General features: G+C 38.5%; 1 protein-coding gene across 1 annotated transcript in view; it reads right to left on the reverse strand.

The window, feature by feature from the left end:
* Positions 1 to 23,867, reverse strand: part of LOC119692209 — a 95,161-nt gene that overhangs the window by 66,552 nt on the left and 4,742 nt on the right. The window contains exon 2 of the mRNA XM_048633230.1: positions 720 to 884. The gene's annotated coding sequence lies outside the window, so the exon portion shown is untranslated. The remainder of the gene's footprint in view (positions 1 to 719; positions 885 to 23,867) is intronic.

The raw sequence follows: 23,867 nt of genomic DNA on the forward strand, positions 1-23,867 counted from the left end.
TTTCATCACGTACGCGGGATTTCCACGAGTTACAATGAATACTTCTATGAACGCGTGCGGGGCAATCCCGCGTGCGATTAAATCCGCATGCTGTTAAAAACAGCCTTAGCTGATGAAAATTGAAATCGCAGGGCGTTTTTGTGGTAACTACTACTCTATCTGGTTGTATTGCATCTTGACCCTATCTGATCAATAAATATCATTCCACCCAAAGGTTGACTGGAAAAAATGACTTTTTAAAACCGCCTTTTTTGTACTTACCTATATTTGTATAAGATTTATAACTTATTTTCTTGTGTGTATAAATAAAGATTAATTTATTATATCTAATATTTATTATCAGTTTGTCTGAATAGGCCTCAACTTGTATCTTGTATTGGTAAACATATCGGTTACCGTTTGAGGATTATTATTGCTTTAAAACAAAATTAGTGAATGATGGATGGTACGTTTTATATTTTCATAAATAATACGAACTAGCCATCAGTGTCCGTGCAAAAGAAACGTCTCGGAAAAAAAAAACACCCTATTTCTACCATGGACCTCTGAGAATTTTGGATTTGTTCGATTTGAAGATTTGTAACTTTACTTATCGATCAATGGTTTCATTTGTTGAACTTTTTGTTGAGTTTTTTGCTTGGTTTTTGTATCTGACACACCATCTTGTGCCAATATTCTTAATCTAAGTAAATATTTTAAATGAAGTAGGTAGAACTCACCCAAATTATTAGCTACCATTCAGAACAGTGATTCCAGGGCGGCATGATCACACTTTATCACTGAGATATCACTTTGGGATTCACTTTACACTTGCGAACACTATATTTCCACTTTCACTTTACAACACTAGCACATCATCAGGCGGGCAATCCAGAATAGGTAATCTGTAACAAAAAAATATATATTAGGTATGCATATAAATTTATAATATTTTTTAAAACTTAAAACAATAGACAACGTCTTGCAGTTTACATCTTAGGGCCAAGGGGATATACCTAATAAGCATATTAGATGCATATCATGCACTAAATTGCCAAGGAGTGAGGTTGAGACATTAGAGACGCTACAGCCCCAAAAATAATAGAATCCATAGGTCGCTATCATACCATAGGTTCAGATCCGGCTCGAAGGACCAATAGATAATTTAAACACAATTTATACACAAAGTCAGATAGTATGATAGAACAACGCCGACCCGGATGTACCCTTTATGCAATGGATATGCGGGTTAGATTTCGCCGTAAGACTTGATGATTTGATGGAAGACGGTGAGAGAGAGCGGTGGTAGCTCAGTCGGGTGAGCTGAGCGCCCGCTTCTCAATCAAGAGATGCGGGTTCGAATCCCGGCGCTGACATGTACCAATGAGTTCTTTTCTGAATTTAAGTACAATGTATACCATCGCTCTTACGGTGAAGGAAAACATCGTGAGGAAACCTGCATATCTAGATTTAGCACATCAATCTAGATATGTGAACCCACCAACCCGCATTGGACCAGCGTGGTGGGAAATGGTCCAAGCTTAGGAAGGCAGTTTAGACCTTGGGGATATGCACAAAGGTTCCATTCGAGAGAGCCAGGTGCAGGTACTTACACCCCCACAGAGAATAGAATAGAATAGAATATGGAAGACGTGGTGGCCAGGACTCCAACGTGTGCTGACAGAGAATTCGTTCTAGTATAACAATAATAAACTAAAACTCGGCACTCGGCTACCACAGTCGATTTCATTACCAAAAAAACAATACACCCCAATATAATATTCCTGTTTCGATAGCCCACTGCAAAGGTTGATCCCCACTGAAAGTTCAAAAAAAAATCTCGCCCCTCGTCTATGGCTGTGAATCACAGAAATTACCATCGACAATAGCTTAACACTCCAGTAGATTTTCTGTCTAGCCCGGCTAGCTTATCGATATTTTTAATCGGGTTTGGAATAGAATAATTTTAATTTTACTCCAAAAATTACCTATTATTTAAAACATTTAACTTAGAATTTTATTGAAATATTAACTTTTTTAGTTTATAATATTCTGATTCGCTGTTAAATTTACATCATAATTACAGACGGCATCATTAAGGTAGTTTTTCCGTTTAGGTGTAATTTGATGCTAGTGTCACTGAAACTTTTCACTCGCCAGTGTATTTAAAATGAGAGGGAGTTTACCAATCCGTTGATCTGTCACAGATTAAAATGCTCTATCCACACATACCCAATAATCAGTGTAGTATAAACAACTACCAAATCGACAAGACCGAATGGAAGGGGGCGATGCGATATATCGTATATCGCTTATACCATGCCATGACACCCTCTGGCTTCCCCTAAATGACCCCTTACCAAGGTATTCTGGTACACTGTGTCAACATTAAAAACATTGTTAAAGCATTGTATTGCCTATTTAGCGGAATAATAATAATGCAATATTTTTTCAAAGAAGGATTTCGAAATATTGTAGTCTGATGTTTAAGTTTCAATGTTTATGCACGAGAGAAATCTAATTATAGTTGAAGTTGACTCAAAATATAATAAATAATAATGTATGATGTAATATTTGCTTATATATAAATGTGCAATAAACAATCTACAGATTGCCTACACCTGCCATAGCGATAACAGGAAACCATAACGTCATCTAAATAGATCACAGTAATGGGAATTAAGGCGGATGTCAATAAAATAATTATATCCATTGATATACCAACGTTTTATTATAAAATAATATCAAATGTATAGACCACCCAATTTAATTTAAAAATTATATAATGCCCTTTATAAATGTAACATTTGACTCAAAATAAATTGTATCGATTTGTCAAACACCATTTCCAGATCCATATTATAATAAAGCAACTTTGTCAATTATGCCATTGTTTAATTTTTACAAAATCTTAAACAATTTACTAATTGAATCACTTACATACATTTTGTTTGGGCATTTCGTTTTCGCAAGCTGCTCCGGCTGGGAACCGAACCCGGGACCTCCATCGATAATTGTCAGAGAACTTGACTGATCCATTCAAAACGTAGTAATGTTTCATTATCACAAAGGTAATGGTTAGGAAATCAATACAAACTGTTTTGAGAGAAAGCCGCAATGTATATCGAACAATACAACTTGCCCCAATACGGTTTTCGTGGTAGATGCTCACCCCAACGGGAAAGACCGGATAGCATCAAATTACGGTGAAATGTCTCTTATTATATTGTTATCGGTTTTATTATTACCGCTTTGAATATAAATATCGACGATTTGTGTATTGAACGTATTCCGTCAAAATTAGTTATTGTTAACGTTAATTTTACCTTCTATTCACATTCTGTATATTCTCATACTTTTGGGCTTTCATTAAATGCATAATTAAGAAAAATTTATTATTCGATAGTATCTGTCTGTATTCCATAAAATATACTCAAACTACCTTAATTTCTTACCAACGACCAGTTTCCATAAATCAAAACCCGTTAACATTCGACCCGACAGAGCCGAAACTACCAGGAGTGTATGAAACTTAATCAATATAAACGATAACTCTTCCACTCAAACATTCATCCAAGCTCCCACGCACACAGGCACAGCTCTGTTACAACGCACACATAATCAGAAAGATGTCTCCAACAAAATAAAACAGCCGCTGTCATGTGGATATTGATTCCGTGGCCATTCGATTGGCGTCCCGCTCGCACGTGGCCGCAAATTGTAGGAGTGAAAAGGACAGGTGGCGTTCCGTCTTGGCACCTACGGACGCGGTCGAGATGGCTAGAGATGTTAGTGAATACTAGAGGATTAAGCTCTGGCAACGCCCTTTAATGCCGTGTTTGGTTTGAAGAATGCCCGTACAACGCTACTGCGGTAATGGATGGGATTTAAACAAAGGATCTCGAGCTTCCCGGCTCTCTGGGCGATGTTGTAGCACCGTTTTAAGGTTAATGTATACTGTTAAGTAGTTGGAGAATGTGCGAGGATGGACTGGTGTATTTGGTATGCTTTCACCGATTTCTAATTCCCTTCGATTATAATTTAATGTGAAAGTACGATCAAGTTGCATTTGGTTATGTATAAGTACTTCCATATCTTACCAGGCTATATGCTATCTATAATTGAACCAGGGGTAGATAAACTTACAGGAGCTAACAGTGATTGGAAAAATTTCACGGTATACCGCTCTAGTACAGCTATATGCACCATGCTTGCCTACGTAATTTAGCAAGCACATAACATAAGAAGTAAGATTAATGCAACCCCAACCAAACTTGTAAGCGTCAACAAAACACAGGGTGAATACAAAGTCTCGGACCCCTAAATTAAACACCCCTTATGTGAGACTGTCCATCAAGCAACACAAATTAGTGGGAACAAAATTTTATAGAATTGTGGCATTTTAGCGAACTTTTGTGATCGATGGAAACTACACAATGCAGTTATTGCGTAAGACTCACAAAAATATGGGTACTGAAATGAAACATAAACACAAAATTACATAAAAAATATTGGTATACAGCAACACATACACAAAACTATTTATTACATAGGTATTAGAAATAGCACAACCATTAAGCTTGACTATAAAAATTATCTCTTCCAAGTAACAGTTGGATGAAGATATACCAACCATCACCAGTATAAAAATAGAACATTTATTTGTAATTAAGTAGCATCAACAATACTCGGCCCAATATTACATCACTGGAGGGTCAGTTTAGTTTACGAAAAACGAAGTAACCACACCACAACTCGTTGCATTAAATCTACCGATTGCACGACAGAGCTCTCGTATATTCGTTTTTTCTTTCAAGATACAGTAACCCTCCGGTTGCTATTGCGTAAAAGTGCGGAACCACTGGTGCGAAACAGAACTATGATGGATGTGTGCTCGTCAGCGTGCAAGCACCCATTTGCATTTGCACTTTTTACACAGAAACAATAGAACTGAGGGCGAATGGGCGAACGCATGGGAATAGTTCCACGAGCCTACAACAGTGAACTACAGGTTTAAAGGCATAAGGTACAGTTTTAAAGGAATTGAAAAATGGCGGGGGTGAATTGTTCCTGTTCCGCGATCAACTGCCGATATGGATTCCGGTGCGAAACATGAGTTATATGAGTGTGGGGTTTGGAACTCAGAGGAAGTGTCTATGGTGAGGAATGACAGAGTGTGAGAAAAAGGAAGAAGAGTGAAAGACGAAAGACGTGTATTATTTGGATTAATTTTAATAAAAAACTGAATAAAAGCCGATTAAATCTAAAAGCCAGTATTTTCAATACCACAATTGGGGGCTCGTCCGGGATTTAAACCTAAAAATATCAGATTGGCAAGATTTATTTGGCGAAATTCAAAATTCTAAATACGGTGTAGCGGCCATTTTTGGAGATTGGCCGTGGAAAAGACGGGAAGACGACGGGGGCAATTTTTTATAAGACGATTAAAAATTGCACCACTACGACGACGACGACGACGCCACGACGGTGAAAACCAAAAAAAAAAAAAAAAAAAACTCCTCATGTACGACGACGGAGAACGTGGGGACTCAAGGAAAACGACGACGAGGACGACGAGGACGGGGGCGGCAGCAGCGGCAACGGCGGGGTGTTCAGCAAACATGATGAACTACGCGGAGGAGCTGGTGCCGAAATTCAGCGGGCAGGACAGAATGTACGTGGCCTCGCGATGGGTGGAAGACGTAGAAGATAACGCTGAGATCTTCGGATGGTCTGCGTTACAACAGCTGGTGGTGGCCCGTAGATCACTGACGGGGACGGCGGCGCTATGGCTTCGGGCTGAAAAGCCATTCAAAACATGGGACGCGCTGAAGTCGGCGATACTAAAGGAGTTCCCAGGTACGGTGGATGGGAAGGCCATTCATGAAATCATGAGTGCTAGAAAGAAGCAGCAAGGTGAGAGCTGTATAGACTACCTCCTAGTGATGAAGGAGCTAGCAAAAAGAGGAGAACTAGCTGACAGTGTGGCCATACAATACATTATCGACGGCATAGTGGACGCGGAGAATAATAAAATTATGCTCTACGGCGCTACAACCTACAGTGAGTTGAAAGATAAGTTGAGAATATATGAAACTGTGAAAGAGAAGATGAAGACGCCGCAAGTGCAGCACATAAGATGGCAACCTAGACCTAGAGAAGCTGAAAAGAGTGACAGGAGAAAATGCTACAGTTGTGGAGAAACCAGTCACATTTCCCCTGAGTGTCCACATAAAAACAGAGGGATGAAGTGCTTTAAATGCAACTCATTTGGTCATATCTTATCAGAATGTCGACAACAACCAAAACACGATGAAGTTCGCAGCGGTAGTGGGGTTCGCAAATCAACAACAATGGCGGCGGGTGCAACCAACGATGCAAATTTTCGTCCAACGATGCGTTCGGAAAGAAGTTCCCAACAACAGCCGACGACATCACGTCAAACGTTGTGCACCGTTGACTCACTCAATGAATGTGAATGGGTGAACGAGAACGATGAAAGATGTCAATGTCAACGTCAACAAAAAACAATCATGTCAATTAAGAGAGGCGAAATTATGGAAAATAAGACGATTGATGACGAAAAGAAGGATAATGAGGATATTAAAAGACACACGACAGTAGTGGAAATACACGCAAAAGAAGTGAAGCAGATCGGTTCGCCGGAGTGTTCCGACGACAATAATATATACACAGATGAGCCAATACCTACCAATATAGGCTATCAGGTGGACAAAGAAGTTAAACAAAAGGTGAAGAGGATGGTACAATCCTATGAACCAAAGACTGAGAAGGATGTGAACAGAGAAGTACATCAAATTTTGAAAGATGAGATACCAGTAACTCAGCGACCGATACGGTTAGCTTTGAAGGAGCAACAAGGAGTAGAAAAGCAAGCAGAATATGAGAGTCTCAAGGTGATTATGGAGATGTTAAAAGAAAAAGGATATCAAGATTACTGTATGAGCAATGGACTGTTACACAAGGGCATGCATATGCAACTGATCACACCAAGAGGTCTGAAAGTAGAAGAAATGAGAATAATTAAGAGACTTCAGAATATTGCCCATAGAAAGAGCAGAAAACTAATAAAAAAGATGAAAAGAAAGGAGGAAAAGAAGATGAAACGAAAGAAGACAAGAAAGAAGAAAAGAAAGGAAGTTATATTGGGGGAAAGAAAGATGAAAGTGATGATGAACGAATGATGATGAATGTGTGTGTTTTAAGGTGTAATGTCGTATTATTAGTTGAGGTGTTAATATTGTATCATTTATATTGTTTTTAAAATGCACATGCTGAGGGCAGCATGACTGCAGGATGGCCGAGTGTGGGGTTTGGAACTCAGAGGAAGTGTCTATGGTGAGGAATGACAGAGTGTGAGAAAAAGGAAGAAGAGTGAAAGACGAAAGACGTGTATTATTTGGATTAATTTTAATAAAAAACTGAATAAAAGCCGATTAAATCTAAAAGCCAGTATTTTCAATACCACATGAGTGATGTGAAAAAGATAAATAGTTAATCGACAATGGAAATGTACAATGAATTTGGGCGCAATCGATAGTGTAGATAAGCTTTCAAATCAACAAGAATGGCAAACACTACAAACACCTACGCTAAAAACGACAACTAATAGTACTTTCCACAAACTTCCAACAAAAGAACCGGTTTTCCCAACCCGGCTAACGAACAAGCGCGCACAACACAAATAATTGTCACCATGAAAAACTAGAAGCTCAACTCTGCCCATCCAGTAAAGGCGATGCAAAATGCTAATCTGGAGCACATTAATCTTCTGTCTCGCCCCGCTCCCACGATGCGAAAAGGACGGAGCGAGAGCATTTACGAATACGGCTAGAAACGGAAGCGACGTGGCCAAAGGTCTGTGGCGCTTTCTAGTGTTACCTAACGCAGTGGCTGTATATGATCGTGTACCTTTGCTACAATGGCGGTAAAGAACATGGCCGCGAGGGTCACAGATTAATATAGTTTTATATTAAAAAAATTGCAGGAATCCATCTATTTGCGGAAATTTCTGTGTAATTATTTACCGTGGAAATTGGAAACTATTTAAACACGAGATGGATGGTTAGCATTTGAATAAACTTGCCAATTTCAGGATTAGTCCGGCCGGCTTTTAAAACATTCAAAAGCCAGATTAGCATCAACAAAAGCGTTGAATAAAGAGCCCTACGAATTTGTCAGGCTCATTGTGGAATGGTTTCAAATCATTTTACACCCTCACATTTGTGGGGCCAGGTGTCAGACTAAAAACAAACTCCGAGACTGGTTTTGGACCGACTATGAAGCAAAGACTCTAACTTACTGGTTTGGCTAGGTCAGTAACGATAAATTATTAAGTAATGGTAGTCGAAATTTCATCGCGTTTAAATAACTGGCCAGTCCGATAAAAAGAAAGTTACTTTTGTACATTTTAATATCTATTTGTATTTCTGTGTCATGTGGCATGGCTGTACTTGATTTAAAGAATCACTGCATGCTCGCAATGTTTTTTGTTTGTTTGTAACTAATTCAGAACAAACTTAATCAAGTCAACCTTTTAAGGTGCACACCAAAAGATCCAGTTAGCCAAAACCCAGAGAGCCCCTTTGGTAGCGCAAGCGCAGGATCGGCGATAAAAAATCGATCTCCGCAGTCATTGTCCTGGCAGTGCGCACGACAGGCGTCTCCCTCGCACGTGCCATGCGGGAAAGGGACAGACGATGGTTGTCAACAAAAAATATGCGCTCCAACATCGGACTTGCAATGCGAGCAGTGACGTGACTGATCGGGACAACGTTATACCAGTGCGATTGTTTTTTAAACTAGAAGATGCTGTCAAGGTTATTGCCACGTTCCCTAACGGCCTTAGAAAAAAAGGAATAAGTGCCAATTTCTCCATAGTCGGTTATCTAACCGACCGGGATTGGTTAATCAATTATACGTCATCTCATTGTCAACCATTAATACCTGGTTATGCTCTAACCGACTATGGAGAAATTGGAGTTAAGTGTTCCGTAGATTTACTAATGTTTAAAATGAGCTAATGCCCTACAATATGCCAAAAGAGTGTGTATCTTGTAGATTACTCTTCATATCGATTATAATTATAACGTTCAGCTTATGTTGTTGATCCTCCTATATGCAATATCCGTTATCTATGACCATTGCAATGTCCATATAGGAACTGTAATTATATCTGGTACAGAGTACCAATGATGAGAAAAATAAATGCTATCGAGGAATCAGCCGGCCTACCGCTTAAAGCTTAGAACCGCTTGAAGTCTGCCCGCGCATTTACTACAAACACTCAAGTTCACACAACGAGTTGCGCACGGGATATTGGACCAGCATGAATTTCCCTGATAGTCCATTGGATTAATGGTCAAGTAAGTGGTGTGGGAAATGAGTTGTCAGAGCCTTACTAGCTTTAGCACCCGTGATCGAGTTTGCTGTGATGTTTCCCGTGGGAATCCAGATAAAATGTGGCATACGTAAGATGTCACTAAAGAGCCTAAAATCATTTTTACACAAAATAACAAATATACTGTGGCTCAATAATAAATACCGATTCATTACCGAAGTGAAAGAGAAATTAATATATTTTGCCTTTACATTTTACAATATTGACTGCTACAATTAGGCACTTATTCATGAAAATATCTTAGGCAATTACCATATTTTATCAATGTAGTACAGTGGTTGGGTTAAAATTAAGCGTTAGCACCCTCCAGTGCGTTAGACCGGAGAATTTAGTTAGACGAGTAGTAGCTCTCTAATGGGTCGATTACACCTAACGAGTACAGTGATGAGACAGTACCCTCGGCCGATCCTCGACCAATGAACGGCTAGGAAGTGACCGAGTGTGCGGGCGAGGACACTGACTCGCCACTATACTCGTTAGGTATAATCGACCCATAAAGGCTTCAGTAGGTAAAGGACAGTTGGTTGATATGGTAATTGATAGAACCCTATGTCCAGCAGCAGATGATTATGATGATGATTTATGGTGGCAATAAAATAAACTAGAAAAAGTTATAAAAATTTTCTGCCAGAGAATTTTCTAATGCTGATGAAGGAACGAAAGATGAGGATGTTAAAACCGCGAATATTATATTCATAGTGATGAGATTACGTCATGTTTACAAAATGGCTGGTGTGTGCATTATAAGCAAATTAGTGCGCTTAGCTTGATGCTGCATTCGGTTCTCAATCTTTGCACACTCACAAGCAATGAAAAAGTTCCAGTGACGTATGAAATGGCAAGGGCAAGTTGAACACCCGCGAGTGTAATTGTAACTTCGTGTTTTGACTTCTATTCAATCGGGACTTATAGTCACATCAGAAACATAATAAACGAGGATAATTAAAACGATAATAGGTATCAATACGTGTAGGAATAAGGAAGAATAGACACTTTCTGTCTTCATCTTACCACAAGAACTAGACACGCAAAAAATAGAAGTTTAGCATTGGCATTTATTCATTATTATCTCGACCTTCCGTTGAACCTGACAGTTTGAGAGCTGCAGGGGCGAAGTATTCGTGTCATTACATTATGTCGTGCAACGTGTATCTGTATCACTCATTGCCTACGTTATTTATTACCGGCGGGCCACGTACCACGTCATATACACTGGTACAGTACCACAAACTTATCTGTTCCGGTGACAGCTCACAAAAATGTCTAATATTTCTTAATTCTATAAGATTTTAAGTTTGCTCGTATTAGTAATTCGCTCTAGCGAGGTTAATAAACCCATCTAATCTTTAACAATATACAATTCATTAGTAAGTTATGCGATATGGATCAATTTAGTTCGCTCTCACCGGAACAGATAAGTTTGTCGCACTGTATATAGAATATACTGGACTGGAGAATCATATTGAAAGGAAGAAAGAAAAAACTTTATTTGACACAGACAGCCATACATTAATAAAGAAAGAAATGTTTACGTTTCCTTCTAATAAAAAAATTCCGTAATTATTTTAAAGGCAAATGATTTACATGCATTGGTCCAATCTGATATCAAATTTACTGTCTAAAATAATGACGCAGAGAAGAATAAACCAATAAATATTTGGCCAAGGACAATGCACAAAACAACACGTACACTTCACACATAATGACGCCATTCATGTATCTACATATCTATTACATTACTCCATTGTGCAATGCGCTCATCATCGCTAAAATAAAGATCTTGTTAAATCTAGAGCAATACCTATACAATATAAAATATGTAAATGTAACTTATGTATTCATATGCCAGAACAGGACCAGCACACATTGTTTTTTAAGAAATTTATAGGTCAGTAAATTTAAAGAACACAACAATTTGGTAGTTTGTAGCTAGTTCATAAAAGAGTAAAATTATCTTATTATCATTAAAAGCATTATCCTTTTGCTTTTCCGTGTAAAAAATCGTACACGACATTAAAAAGAGTCCATCGAAAATAGTCCCGGAAAAAAACTAAACTCACGACTCCCACGAACAATGAAAAGTTCCACAAAAAAAATGCCGACATCAAACAATTTTAATTCTTTTTTTATTTGATAAGTACATTTAAAACAACATTTTCATTTTTAGTTGGTAATATTCTGATGCGCTGTTAAATTAAATGTACTTCAATATTGCAGACGGCGTCATGAAGCTATCCTTTTCCGTTTTGAAGTAGGTAAGTAAGTTATTTTCCCACTGGAACTTTTTCACTGCTCACGAGTGTACATTTAACGGCGCATCAGGATATAAACAACTAAAACCGGTTTCAATTAAAAATATGGTGTCATTTATTTTGGTGTCGGCATTTTGCGAGTGGAACTTTTTCATTGCTCGCGATTCATTGTATAGGTATACTTAGAGATGCCACGAATATTCGGCAACTATTCGGTATTCGGCCTATTCGGCCAGTTTTTTCAGTATTCGGTATTCGGCCGAATAGTGCGTACTATTCGGGCCGAATACCGAATAGTAAATCATGTAAAAAATTACTTGTTATTTTAATCAAAATTGTGTATTTCCAAATCACAACGTTTTAGTACCTACTTAAAAATAATCAGTAGTAAGTTGTGCTGGATAAAAATGAGCATTTCAGCATTTTTTGGTGGCCCACGATTGCGCTTTTCATTGTAACCAGAAAATAACCTCTCACTATAAACGCTACTTCCAGGTGAAGAAAGATAAGTTTTTGCAAATTTCAAAAGGTTCGGGTATTGTTTTTTGTTTGCTGACCACCACTTGCAAGGATCGGCCATCCGATCCATCCAATCTAGGCGAACTATTATCAAATAAAAATTGAACTCGTTTGCCACAGCATTCTGCCTCCTAATAATTCGCATTTCTCATATAATTTGTAGCGACTTCTTCAAAGCAGTTCCAGAAACAAAAAAAACAGGTTGTAGCGCCGAATATTCGGCGGCCGAATATTCGGCGCTTCGGCCGGCAGCGTCGCCGAATATTCGGTATTCGGTATTCGGCCAATTCACTATTCGTGGCAACACTAGTATACATAATATATTTCGAGTTAAACGTCAGCGAGACGATTATCGCGAACGTGCAATACTACATTGTCAGGTATTTCCGAGTAGCGGGCGTAAGGAGAATCGATCGTCGTATCGAGTCAGCGGTATCGAGAAACAATGGCGGCCTCGCGACTGTAACATTCGTCGTTTGATCTAGGATGTAAGTTTTAATGAGATTTCTTCCGTGGAAATACATCTTGGGGTTTTTTGTCTAAGGGATTTAATATAGGTACACTGCCTACTGACTAACTACCATATTCACAAAAAAGTTATTGAACGTTTTACCCATAAATGTTTTATCACTCTCTGTTCAAGAACAATTTTATACTCTAACCTGAAGGGGCATTTAAGACGTGACAAGAGTTTTGCATCACGCTTACTGACGTCGCGTAGTCTCAAGAGCGAGCGTGACGGAGAATTTTTGTCACGTCTTAATAGCGCCCCGTGCTACAGGGCCTGGACATTGACTAGTGCAACGTATAAGTGATTTTAAATTAGTCCGGCCAGTTTGTTTCAATGTATAGGCACTAACTAAGTACAAATTAACGTACTACATAAAAACCGAAGTTAAAGATAAAATTAAAATAAAGTAAAGGTTTCCCACTGCTGGGCAAAGGCCTCCCCTTTTTCCTTCCACACCGTTCGATCCTGTGCACTCTAAGTCCAGTTATTATTAAATTTGTCCAGGTCGTCCCGCCATCTCCGTCTCGGCCTGCCTCTCCGCGGGCGCCCTTTGCCCAGCAGTGGTAAAACCAAATATGCTAACAAAAAAAAAAGTAAAGGTAGAGAGGTAGACTGAACACAACAAAAAAACAAAATGCTTAAAAATAAAGACAAGACTTTCCGTGAGAAACCACTAATTAATACGATTAAAGAAATAGATTTCTAATTACACTGATGGATCAATCAAGAAATTAGTATAAATTAACTTAACCATTATCCTTAACAGAAAACGGCACTTCTATAGGACTACGTCTGAAACCGAATACTCAAAAGAAAACAAATGAATACGCGAATGGGCTGAAAAAAAAAACCTTTAGAAAACCTTAAATAGAGAATATTTAAAACGAAAAACGTATCCAAACGCGTTGGTTGCTACTCCTCCATTGAACACAACCGAATCAAAGCTGTAAGAAATTTCAATTTGGCAATAAACCCGCCTTTGTTTACATTTTCTGTATTTTTTTATGTGTTGCTTTGTAATGTTTACCTAAGTATGTGTGCAATAAAGCATTTATAATTAAATAAATATTTTAGATCCTTTTCTATGTGACTATAACTTTCTTGAGGCTATTGTCTGCATCAGATGGACTCCAAGGTTTTTTTAAAAAAATATTATGAAAATAAAAGGTACAACATAATATTTATATTATTATGTTCAAGAAATGGAAGATTTTAAGAGTAAGGTCCGCAGCAAACCTGCCAGCTCCACGTGTAAGAAATTATCAACTCCGTGAATAAACCGACCATTTTCCGGGAAAACCGATTTTGTTTACATTTCTGCTTCCGCGGACCGGTTGGTTCCGGGAACGTGTGATTGGTCCACTGGCAGATGAGAGTGGGACAGTTGGGAAAATTGCATGTTCTCCGAAAAGTTATGAAATTTGTAATTGAATATGTTTGTTTTGTATGTATTCTATTCTGAATACAGGGTGTGGTGTTGCATTATATTCTATGCGGGGGAGTAAGTACCTGGCTCTCTCGAGTCTAACCTTTGTGCACATCCCCAAGGTCTTAACTGCCGTCCTAAGCTTGGACCATTTCCCACCACGCTGGTCCACTGCGGGTTGGTGGGTGTACATATGTATCTTAACGTGCTAAATCACCCTGCTGTCTGCCCGTATCGTCATCACGAATCATCACGTCCCCACTCCTGGGGCACGGGTCTCCTTCCAATGAAGGAAGCGTTGTAGCCCTAGTCCACCACGCTGGCCTAGTGCGAGTTGGTGGACCCCAACAAAAGCAAGCTTGTGCTGAGAGAGTTGTCGGGTAAGTGGGCAACCCGACTGTCAGATGTTTTCAAGCCGCCCGAAGGCCTCTGTCTGTGTGTCCGTATAAGTGTAGGGAAATAACCCTTGAAATGAGGTTGCAATACTCCCGAATCTTCTATTTACCACATGCACATATATACGGCCTTTTTGTTGACGACACGACACAGGAGGTTACTCCTGTATTTAAGAAAAAAGTTATAGTATCCCTATTAGATTCTTTTGTAGCAAAGAAAAACTGAGAAAGTGTATAAAATTATGTTAAAGCTATACCTAAACATGTACATGTGTGCCTCTCCTCTGTTCGCCTAGTTATCTTTCAAATTATATAAGAAGTAGTATATCTATAAACCTAGCTATATAGTAAAAGAACGGTTGCTGCAATCAACAATCCAACAACCCGATAGGAGTTTATATAAATTAGGAAATATAATACATACATACCTACATGCCAATGAACTACAGCGTAGTTTGTTGTTGCATTTGTGGATTGCAGAAACCGGTTCTGTTCTATCCTATTATAAGTGTAGGTACTTATAATAGGATAGAATAGAACCTAGTTTATTAAGTAGTTTATTAAGTAGTTTATTAGTTAAGTTATATTATGAGTGAGAGCTTATAACTGCCAATAAACTGCTTTGCAGTTTGGCGGTGTATTGTCATTAAAATATTTTGTGTTTTCTTATGAATAAATAAACTTATCTATCTATCTATCTATCTATAATCTCTATATGACGAAAAACTAAGTTTCGGAGTTCTGCGCGAGCCATGACTCTATCTCGCTGTATTAAACGTGTCGATTGCACGACAGCCTTTGTTCGTTCGTTTTTCGTCAGTATAGACTCTATCATTATCGCGACCCATCACGTCCCCACTGCTGGGGCACGGGTCTCTTTCCAATGAAGGAAGGATTGTAGGCCTAGTCCACCACGCTGGCCTAGTGCGGGTTGGTGGACCCCAACAAAAGCAAGCTTGTGCTGAGAGAGTTGTCGGGTAAGTGGGCAACCCGACTGTCAGATGTTTTCAAGCCGCCCAAAGGCCTCTGACTATAGACTCTATACTCTATACTATAGAGTAACCCCCTAGGCTGGCTCATCTCAGCACAACCTCTTTGCAGCGTGATTTGGCACTTCCCGCGCTTTTAGCCTGGACCCTCGCCAACCGCTGAATTGATTAACAACTTGCGCTGCACAGGTTTCTGCCTTTGTTACTGTTACTATTTTAGGTTATACAGGGTGTTGCAAAAAAGATATAGTAAGCCGAAAGCTATACATATGTGCAGCATGGTATATCTAAGCCCGAAAATGAAATCGAAATTTCAAAATTCGCGAAAAAAAAGTCATTCTCCATAGTACAAAGTCAAAGTGACCAACATAGTATCTAATGGAATTCTATCTCTTTTTTTTCGCGAATTTTGAGATTTTGATTTTACCCTTTTTGAAACACCTGTATAAAGTAGAGGTGCCTTGTATGGGTTGGTTACTGTGAAATAAAAGTCCAAAATGCGGTTCAATAAAAAGTATTGGGGAGAAATGGTTTCCCGCACCGTAGCTTTTGTTGTTTTGTAGGTATGTTTTGATCAAGACACATACAGTTAGCTAATAACAAAACGTCCTTGTATGTGTCAAAGGGGAGAGCAATAAAAACTGCAACAAAACACTTTAAACACACCTTGCAACTTTCACTTTTATACAGCTTTTATATGTCTTCGTCTCTTACTAAGTGTGAAGTGTATATTAATTTTTAGGTCCAATGAAACAGGCCTTTATTCTTGCAAAGTTAGACAGCAACTTTACAAGAATAAGGGCCTGTTTCAGAATGTCTGGAATATGGCTACCTGTGGTATAATGTATAAGGACAGTGTTACAGTCTAAAACATAATGACAGAGAGTCTCTCTCTCATGTATTTTAACCCATAGGTATCCAGCTTCAGAAAACTTGTGTGTTTGCAAGGAATTAATTAGGTTAGACTTTAACTGTAATAAGTTATAGTATGTTGAAAATTTACATTTCCATCGTGATTAAAGTCTTTATGTAAGTACCTATATACGTATAACCTTCATTCAAAGTTACGAGTGTTACGACAACTTATACACTTTTGTACAGTGGAGCACAAAATAAATATTCAAATGAAATGCAACTTCATGTTACTGCATTTTAACGTCGAATATTGTATGTTACATGGTTATTATGATTTAAATATCATTCGAGTATTCAGGATTTTATATGAATGGTAATTAATAATTATTAAGTAGTTCTACTGTACCTTTAGTTCGTTAAGTACTAGAATTACGAGATCTAAGTTCACAACAATAATAACCACATAAAAACGGCTTAATTAAAGTGTCCACAACAAAACGTGGGACATGACATTTATTTATTTTATAACTAACCCATGTCACTTGTTTTATGAGAAGCGGTCTGACCTAAACTGATGGCAAGGTGGTCGTCAAGGTCACCCAGGTACTAGGGATAAAGGAAAAGATACTGGTGTTGTTAAGAATCCTAACTAATATTATAAATGCGAAAGTAACTGTGTCTGTCTGTCTGCCTGTTACTCTTTCACGCCAAAACTACTGAAAGGATTTTAATGAAATTTGGTATACATATGGTCTAGACCCTGAGAAAGAAAATAGGCTACTTCTTATCCCGGAATTCCCACGGGAAAGCGAAACTTTTTAAGGCGAAGCGAAGCTCGCGGGAACCGCTAGTTGCCCATAAATGAGCGGTTTATCTTGGTCACAGGCCCTGGGATGGGTGGCTAAACTTCTGAGGACTAAGGGCCACTTGCACCAACATATTAAATCTAGATTTAGTGTTAAATCTCGATTTAGTGTAAAATTTTATATGGACTGACGTTTCTTAAATCGAGATTTGACACTAAATCTAGATTTAATATGTTTCTGCAAGTGGCCCTAAGGATATTAAGGCTCCATGGTCCCTTTAGGTCATACTGGGCCTTTGTCTGCAAGCCTTGATCGTACTACGCCACTCTAGTAATTTAGACGAGAGGAGAATAATTTGGTGACTTAATTTTATATATAAATAAATATAAACACTCACACCTTGTACTAATGTACTCCCTTGCGGGGTAGGCAGAGGTGCATTGCTGCACCCACATTTTGCCAGTGTTATATTAGTCCCAATGTAATAGGGGGCGGGCCTATTGCCATTTTACGGGCACATCCAAGACCCGAGAACAAATATCTGTTTTAAACGAATATCTGCCCCAGCCGGGAATCGAACCCGGGACCTTCGGCTCAGTAGTCAGGGTCACTAACCACTACGCCATCCGGTCGACTCTTAATTTTATTTATTTATCCTTTTACCTTACTATTGGCTAGTTTAGTAACTAAGCCAATAGCAAGTGATATTGGACAAGATTATATTAGATCATGTATAGCTACGTCTCTTTCTTTAATTTCTGCCTGTGTCATATAAAGTTTCTTCTTCTTTCTTTTTTTCTAAACTAGCTGTTCCCGCGCGCTTCGCTTCGCATTAAAAAGTTTTCCCGTGGGAATTCCGGGATAAAAAGTAGCCTATGTTCTTTCCCAGGGTCTAGACCGTATGTATACCAAATTTCATTCAAATCCGTTCAGTAGTTTTATCGTGAAAGAGTAACAGACAGATAGACACAGTTATTTTCGCATTTATAATATTAGTTAGGATTAGGATTACTACTAGCCTTCAATCCGATTCAATCCGCTTCGATTCTCAGTGTCGCAGATATGGTTATACACTCTTTGTCGCAGAGAATACTGCCGAGCTAGCTGCTAGACTAAATGCATGACCTAGTTCACAAGTGACCGCACGCGGTGCCTGGGAGGACTACTCTATACTAACGGAAAACGAACGAACGAGAGCCGTCGTGCAACCGGCGTTTTTAATACACTCACGGGCAATAAAAAGGTTCCACCCAGAAAAACACTAAATTACTCCTAAACGGAAAAGGCTAGCTTAATGACGCCTTCTGCAACATTGAAGTACATTTAACAGAGCATCAGGATATTCAACGAAAACGGTAATATTTTGTTCAAATTTTAAATGAAATGTTTGAATAAATTGTGGTCGTTTGGTGTCGGCTATTTGTGAGTGGAACTTTTTCTTTGCACAGGAGTGTATAACGAGATAGAGCTGCGAAGCTTAGTTTTTCGTTAAATAGACTGACCCCCTGCACTGATGGCCTCTGAGGTGGATTAGAGGGTCCCTTTGTGATGTGATTCTCTGTAGCAAGTATCAGGATTCTGTGTAACTGTAATGTTTTATAGTAGCTATTACTGTATTATAGATTTCCGAGAAGATGTAGGTATGATTTATTATGTAAGTAAGTACGATTGTTTATTAGAAGCTTAGCTTTGCTTTTAAGTAACAGGTTTTTATTAAATCGTTCAGGATTTTTCATTCTGAAGGTCTATACAAACATTACATATTATGTTGTTTGAAAAGCTACAAAAGTGTACAGCTACTTGTCTTATGCAGCTGACTGTACATAGTAAGTATTTATTTAATTCATTAGAAGTAATAGGTTATTTCCAGGTTATAAAAAAACTGATCAATTACTATGCTCATTCAACAACATTAATTTAAGGTCAGCCGTTTCTAATGTTACACAGATAGGTTTAGGTTTAAATCAATCCGAAGCCCACAGGACTTTGTCAGGGCTAAGGACTCGACGAAAGGATAAAAAGTAACATAGCAACTTGAGACGTCTTCTCCCATGGCATTCCTTATGTTTTATCTGACCTACGTCAGCCGAAGGTTCCGGTTTTTGGAATTGCACTGCCTCTGTCCCCTTGCATGTGGCATTCTCGAGCAAAAGCTAATGGCAATGGCCTATTATGTTCACAGAACTTATCTTTGCTATGGGTGCGTTAGTTTTGCTCTAAGCATTCTTTGTTCTGGATGTCATATTCAACACCCGGGATGCCAAATAGAAGGTATCAATATATGTCACTATGCCGGAATCTGTATCTCGGTATTAAGATTTATTATGTGTCAATAACCTTTCTTGTTATATAAATAAACATTGCTTCTACTACCAGCGATCCGATCATAAGGCTATCATGCCTTTTCAAACACATATTCACATTAGTATATCATATTAGTAGGCAATATGAATATTGTCAAATCAAATGCCATTTTCTCCTTCTGCCTAATATAAAATACCATAATGTATAAGGGTGAATTTCCCGCGGCCAAAATTTGCGTGGCATCAATGAAATCGGTACTAAAAAACAAAGTTCTAATTTTCTAATATTTTTTTCCGGTTATGTGGAATAGTAATCTATATGAAGCATTAAATATTTTATCAATAGGATTAATGGATACTTTACAAAAAAATATTAAAACCTCCAAATCTTTCATTGCCGTGTTTGTCCCCAGGTCATCTCGTTTTGTATTATTCTTCATTGATGAAAAAATATTGAGTGTTTAGATTTAAACTTAGTTTCATTTGATACATTAATAGTTAAAGTATTGTTACGAAATACATTTATTCAAATAAATAAAGAATATAACGAACGGTAAGTGAAAATTCATGTGTCCCAGAACTACATTTCATCGCCGTGACCTAAACATGATCAAGGATATTGTTTTGTCTATGAACTTGGGTCCCCCCCTCGGTGCGCTAATCGTTTTTTACAAGTGTTGCCTAACTACTCGACGTGAAAAGAGGTACACAGGTGCCCACGTTTTCGCGCTATACTGAAAGTTATATTTGTTTTTGGTCACTGGACATTTTTTCTTTCATCGCCGTGGATAGATATAACTTCTATAAAATTAAGTTTGTCTTCTTGAGTAAGCATTCAAAAGAAAGCATTTTGAAAATATTCATCTTATAAAGTGTTTGTTTCTTCGAATAGTTAATACTTTTTTTGTTATTTATATTTAATGGCTTGATTTTTATCGCCATGCTTTCATTTCCGTGGTTTCCGTGGCAAAAATTTGCTATGGCAATGAAAAAAAAGTCACGGCAATGAAAAAAATTTCATCGCCATGTCTCGTAAAATAAAGTGTATTCATTGCCGTGGCCTGGTTATTAATTTCCGTGGCCAGGTTATTCATTTCCGTGGCCAGGTTATTCATTTCCGTGACATATGTTTTCATCGCCATGGTATGTATGATTAGGCAAATAAAAATATATTTACCATATTTTGTAATAAGTACCTACAGGTAATACCGATCACTGAAATTTCCTACAGGACTTGTCAAATTACCTCTTTTTGCAGTTCGATAAAACGGGCGCGTATCGCGATGTATAAACGGGAAGGAAAACATCGTGAGGAAATCTGCATATCTAGATTTAGCACATCTAGATATGTGAACCCACCGACCCGCAGTGGACCAGCGTGGTCGGAAATGGTCCAAGATTAAAAAGGCAGTTTAGACCTTGGATATATGCACAAAGGTTCTATTTGTGACAGCCAGGTGCAGGTACTTACACCCCCAGCAGATAATAGAATAGCATAGAATATACATCTCCGCAGGAACTCAGCTGGGTGCTAAGTGGCCTAAATGCTGCTTGCCAACGTGTAGGCCTCGGTCTGAACTTGGGCAAGACTAAAGTCATGTAGAATGTTCATATCAAACGGGAGCCGGTGATCGTTGGTGAGACAACTATATGTCCACCTCAAGCAGACTATTTGGCTAGGCAGAAGCAATTTCGAGAAGGAGGCTGAAAAACGCATCTAACTGGGTTGGGTTGCATTCGGGAATCATCGTCACATATATGCTCCTCGGCCATTCCTCAGAGCCTGAAGACAAAGGTCTTCAACCAGTGCACCCTGCCAGTGATGACGTATGGTGCAGAGACGTAGTCACTGACAGTGGGACTGGTCCACCGATTTAAAGTCACTCAGCGTGCTATGGAGAGAGCTACGCTTGGGGTTTCTCTAATGGATCGTATCAGAAAAGAGGTTATCCATCACAGGACTAAGGTTACCGACATAGCTGTCAAAATGTGCAAACTTAGGCAGGTAGCCGGTAGTAGCTTGATTAGGAAGGCCGAGGACCAAGTGTTGTGGCGCTCCTTGGGAGAGACTTATGTCCAGCAGTGGATGATTATAGGCTGATGATGATAAAATAAATTTCATATTATTATATCAATTAAAATATACTTTAATTTAGCATATAGCTCATAAAATATTCTATCATATCAAGTAATCTGTGTAAAATTATACAACACCATCAAGACCCCTTGCACCAAAACCTTAAGATAGGTGCGATGACGAGGAAAGCGAGGAGGAGCGGTTAAGTGCACATGCTGCGCCCCACTTCGCTGTTGACGAACATGTGCACCTATAGATTGGCAAGTTGCTTGGCGACCCTCCTTGCGGGGTGAAAGACGCGGAGGGGACGAGGTACCCAAGACGACAGCGGGTAGCGGGAGGGTAGCGGTGGAGGGGAACGCGTGCACTGCATGTCATTGTTACGGCAGTCTCGGCCGCGCAGCCGAGGCGGCCACATGTCTTATATAGTCTGTCATAATTTGAGTGCGACCCACATGAGATCATTGATCCTGAGACCATTAGTCTTAGGATGAGTGTTGAGGCCTTTTTAATAATATCATTATATTATTATTAGGTATCTATAATTCGTCAACAAAATAACGTTAAAAACAACAAATCGTATAATGTCTCAATATAGGGGCTTCTTGTAGAACAGCGTACCGGATCAGTCATGCTACGCGGCTAAAGGTTGGTACTGCGCAGTCAGATACGAAAAAGTAAACAACAAAGACGAAGAGTCCATATGACAGTGCGTCAGTTGTCAGTTCTTGTAACTAGGAAAGCAACCAAAATTTATGTGATTTAATGAAAGTAATTAATGAGCAAAACACAGAGAAAAATTACAAAATTGATGAAATTTTGAAAGAAAATGGTCATATCGTGCTTCGCCTACCCCCATACCACCCGGAATTAAATCCTATTGAACTTGTGGCTCCCAAGAACGTCGATTGACTCTAACTTAGATAAAGAGATAAAAGACTTAGAGTTGCTTTTCTCTAATTATTCGCCTGAAAAGTGGAGAAATTGTGACGACCATGTCATAAAAAATTAAGACGAATATTATAAATCTGATAGAGTATTTGACAATGGATTGGACAGGTATGTTATTGTTTATTTATAATTTAATGTAAATTAAACATAAAATATTATATGTGTACACTGAACTAATATGACTGGCGTACTCTAGTACATTATACTTTAAAGTAGGTATAATGTTTTTTGGTTTTTGTCTTAGATTTATAATTGAAGTTAATGAAAACGAAGATGAGGATGACGACGACGATGAACAAGTTAAAACAGAGAGTGAACATGAAAGTGACATGAAAATTGATTTATAAAATAAAACACTTTTACATAAATAAATTCAAATTGGTAGATATTCTGAAGGTAAACATCCAAATTTTAATGCTGTCAAACTATAAATTTTAAGCTAAATATGACATTTACGGGAACACTCATAGAATAAAATTTTACTTACGTCAGAAATAGTTACAAGCTATCGCGAGATTAATCCGGGCACACTTTTCTACGTGTGTAGCATGTCGTGCTATCTCGCCCCCGCCACTTCTTTCACCCCGCAAGGAGGGTCGCCAAGTAACTTGCCACATTATAACTGCACCTATCTTTAGGTTTTGGTGCTTTTGGTGGTTTGTTCGGTGATTTGTAATTCAGCACAGATCATGTCATATCATAATATATTTTATGAACTTTACATAAATTTAACAGTTCGTATACTGTATAATATTATTATCATCATCATCATCATCATCATCTCAGCCATAGGACGTCCACTGCTGAACATAGGCCTCCCCCAATGATTTCCACCTTGTCCGATCGGAGGCGGCCCGCATTTGGCCATTTCAGCTAACTGACTCGATAGGCCATGTCAGTTACTTTGGTTCTTCTACGGATCTCTTCATTTCTGATTCGATCACGTAGAGATACACCGAGCATAGCCCTTTCCATAGATCGCTGGGTGACTCCGAGCCTATTTAAGAGGCCTAAAGACCACGTCTTGGCACCGTAGGTCATCACTGGCAACATGTATAATATTATACTTTATGAAAATATAGATGTTATAATTGGTAAGGTTAATTATATGTTGTGAACGATATTAATGTGAAATTAAACATTTCGTTTTTATAAGTCGCAATACGAACCTCATAATACTACTTAAAGAATTCCATGCTACATTCTTTATTATTTTATACATACTGTCGTTCTTTCTTTCGTTCTAATATCTATCCAAATATTTCTACCATACATAATCTGTCTAAGTTTGCGTTTCCATCACAGATTTTTTTTTATTGCATTGGTTTGATTATTTCATATCCATAGCACAGTTTTTTCATTGCCGTGGACGTTAGTTTCATT

The sequence above is a fragment of the Plutella xylostella genome, chromosome 2 (assembly GCF_932276165.1).
Source record: "Plutella xylostella chromosome 2, ilPluXylo3.1, whole genome shotgun sequence".
Lineage (NCBI taxonomy): Eukaryota > Metazoa > Arthropoda > Insecta > Lepidoptera > Plutellidae > Plutella > Plutella xylostella.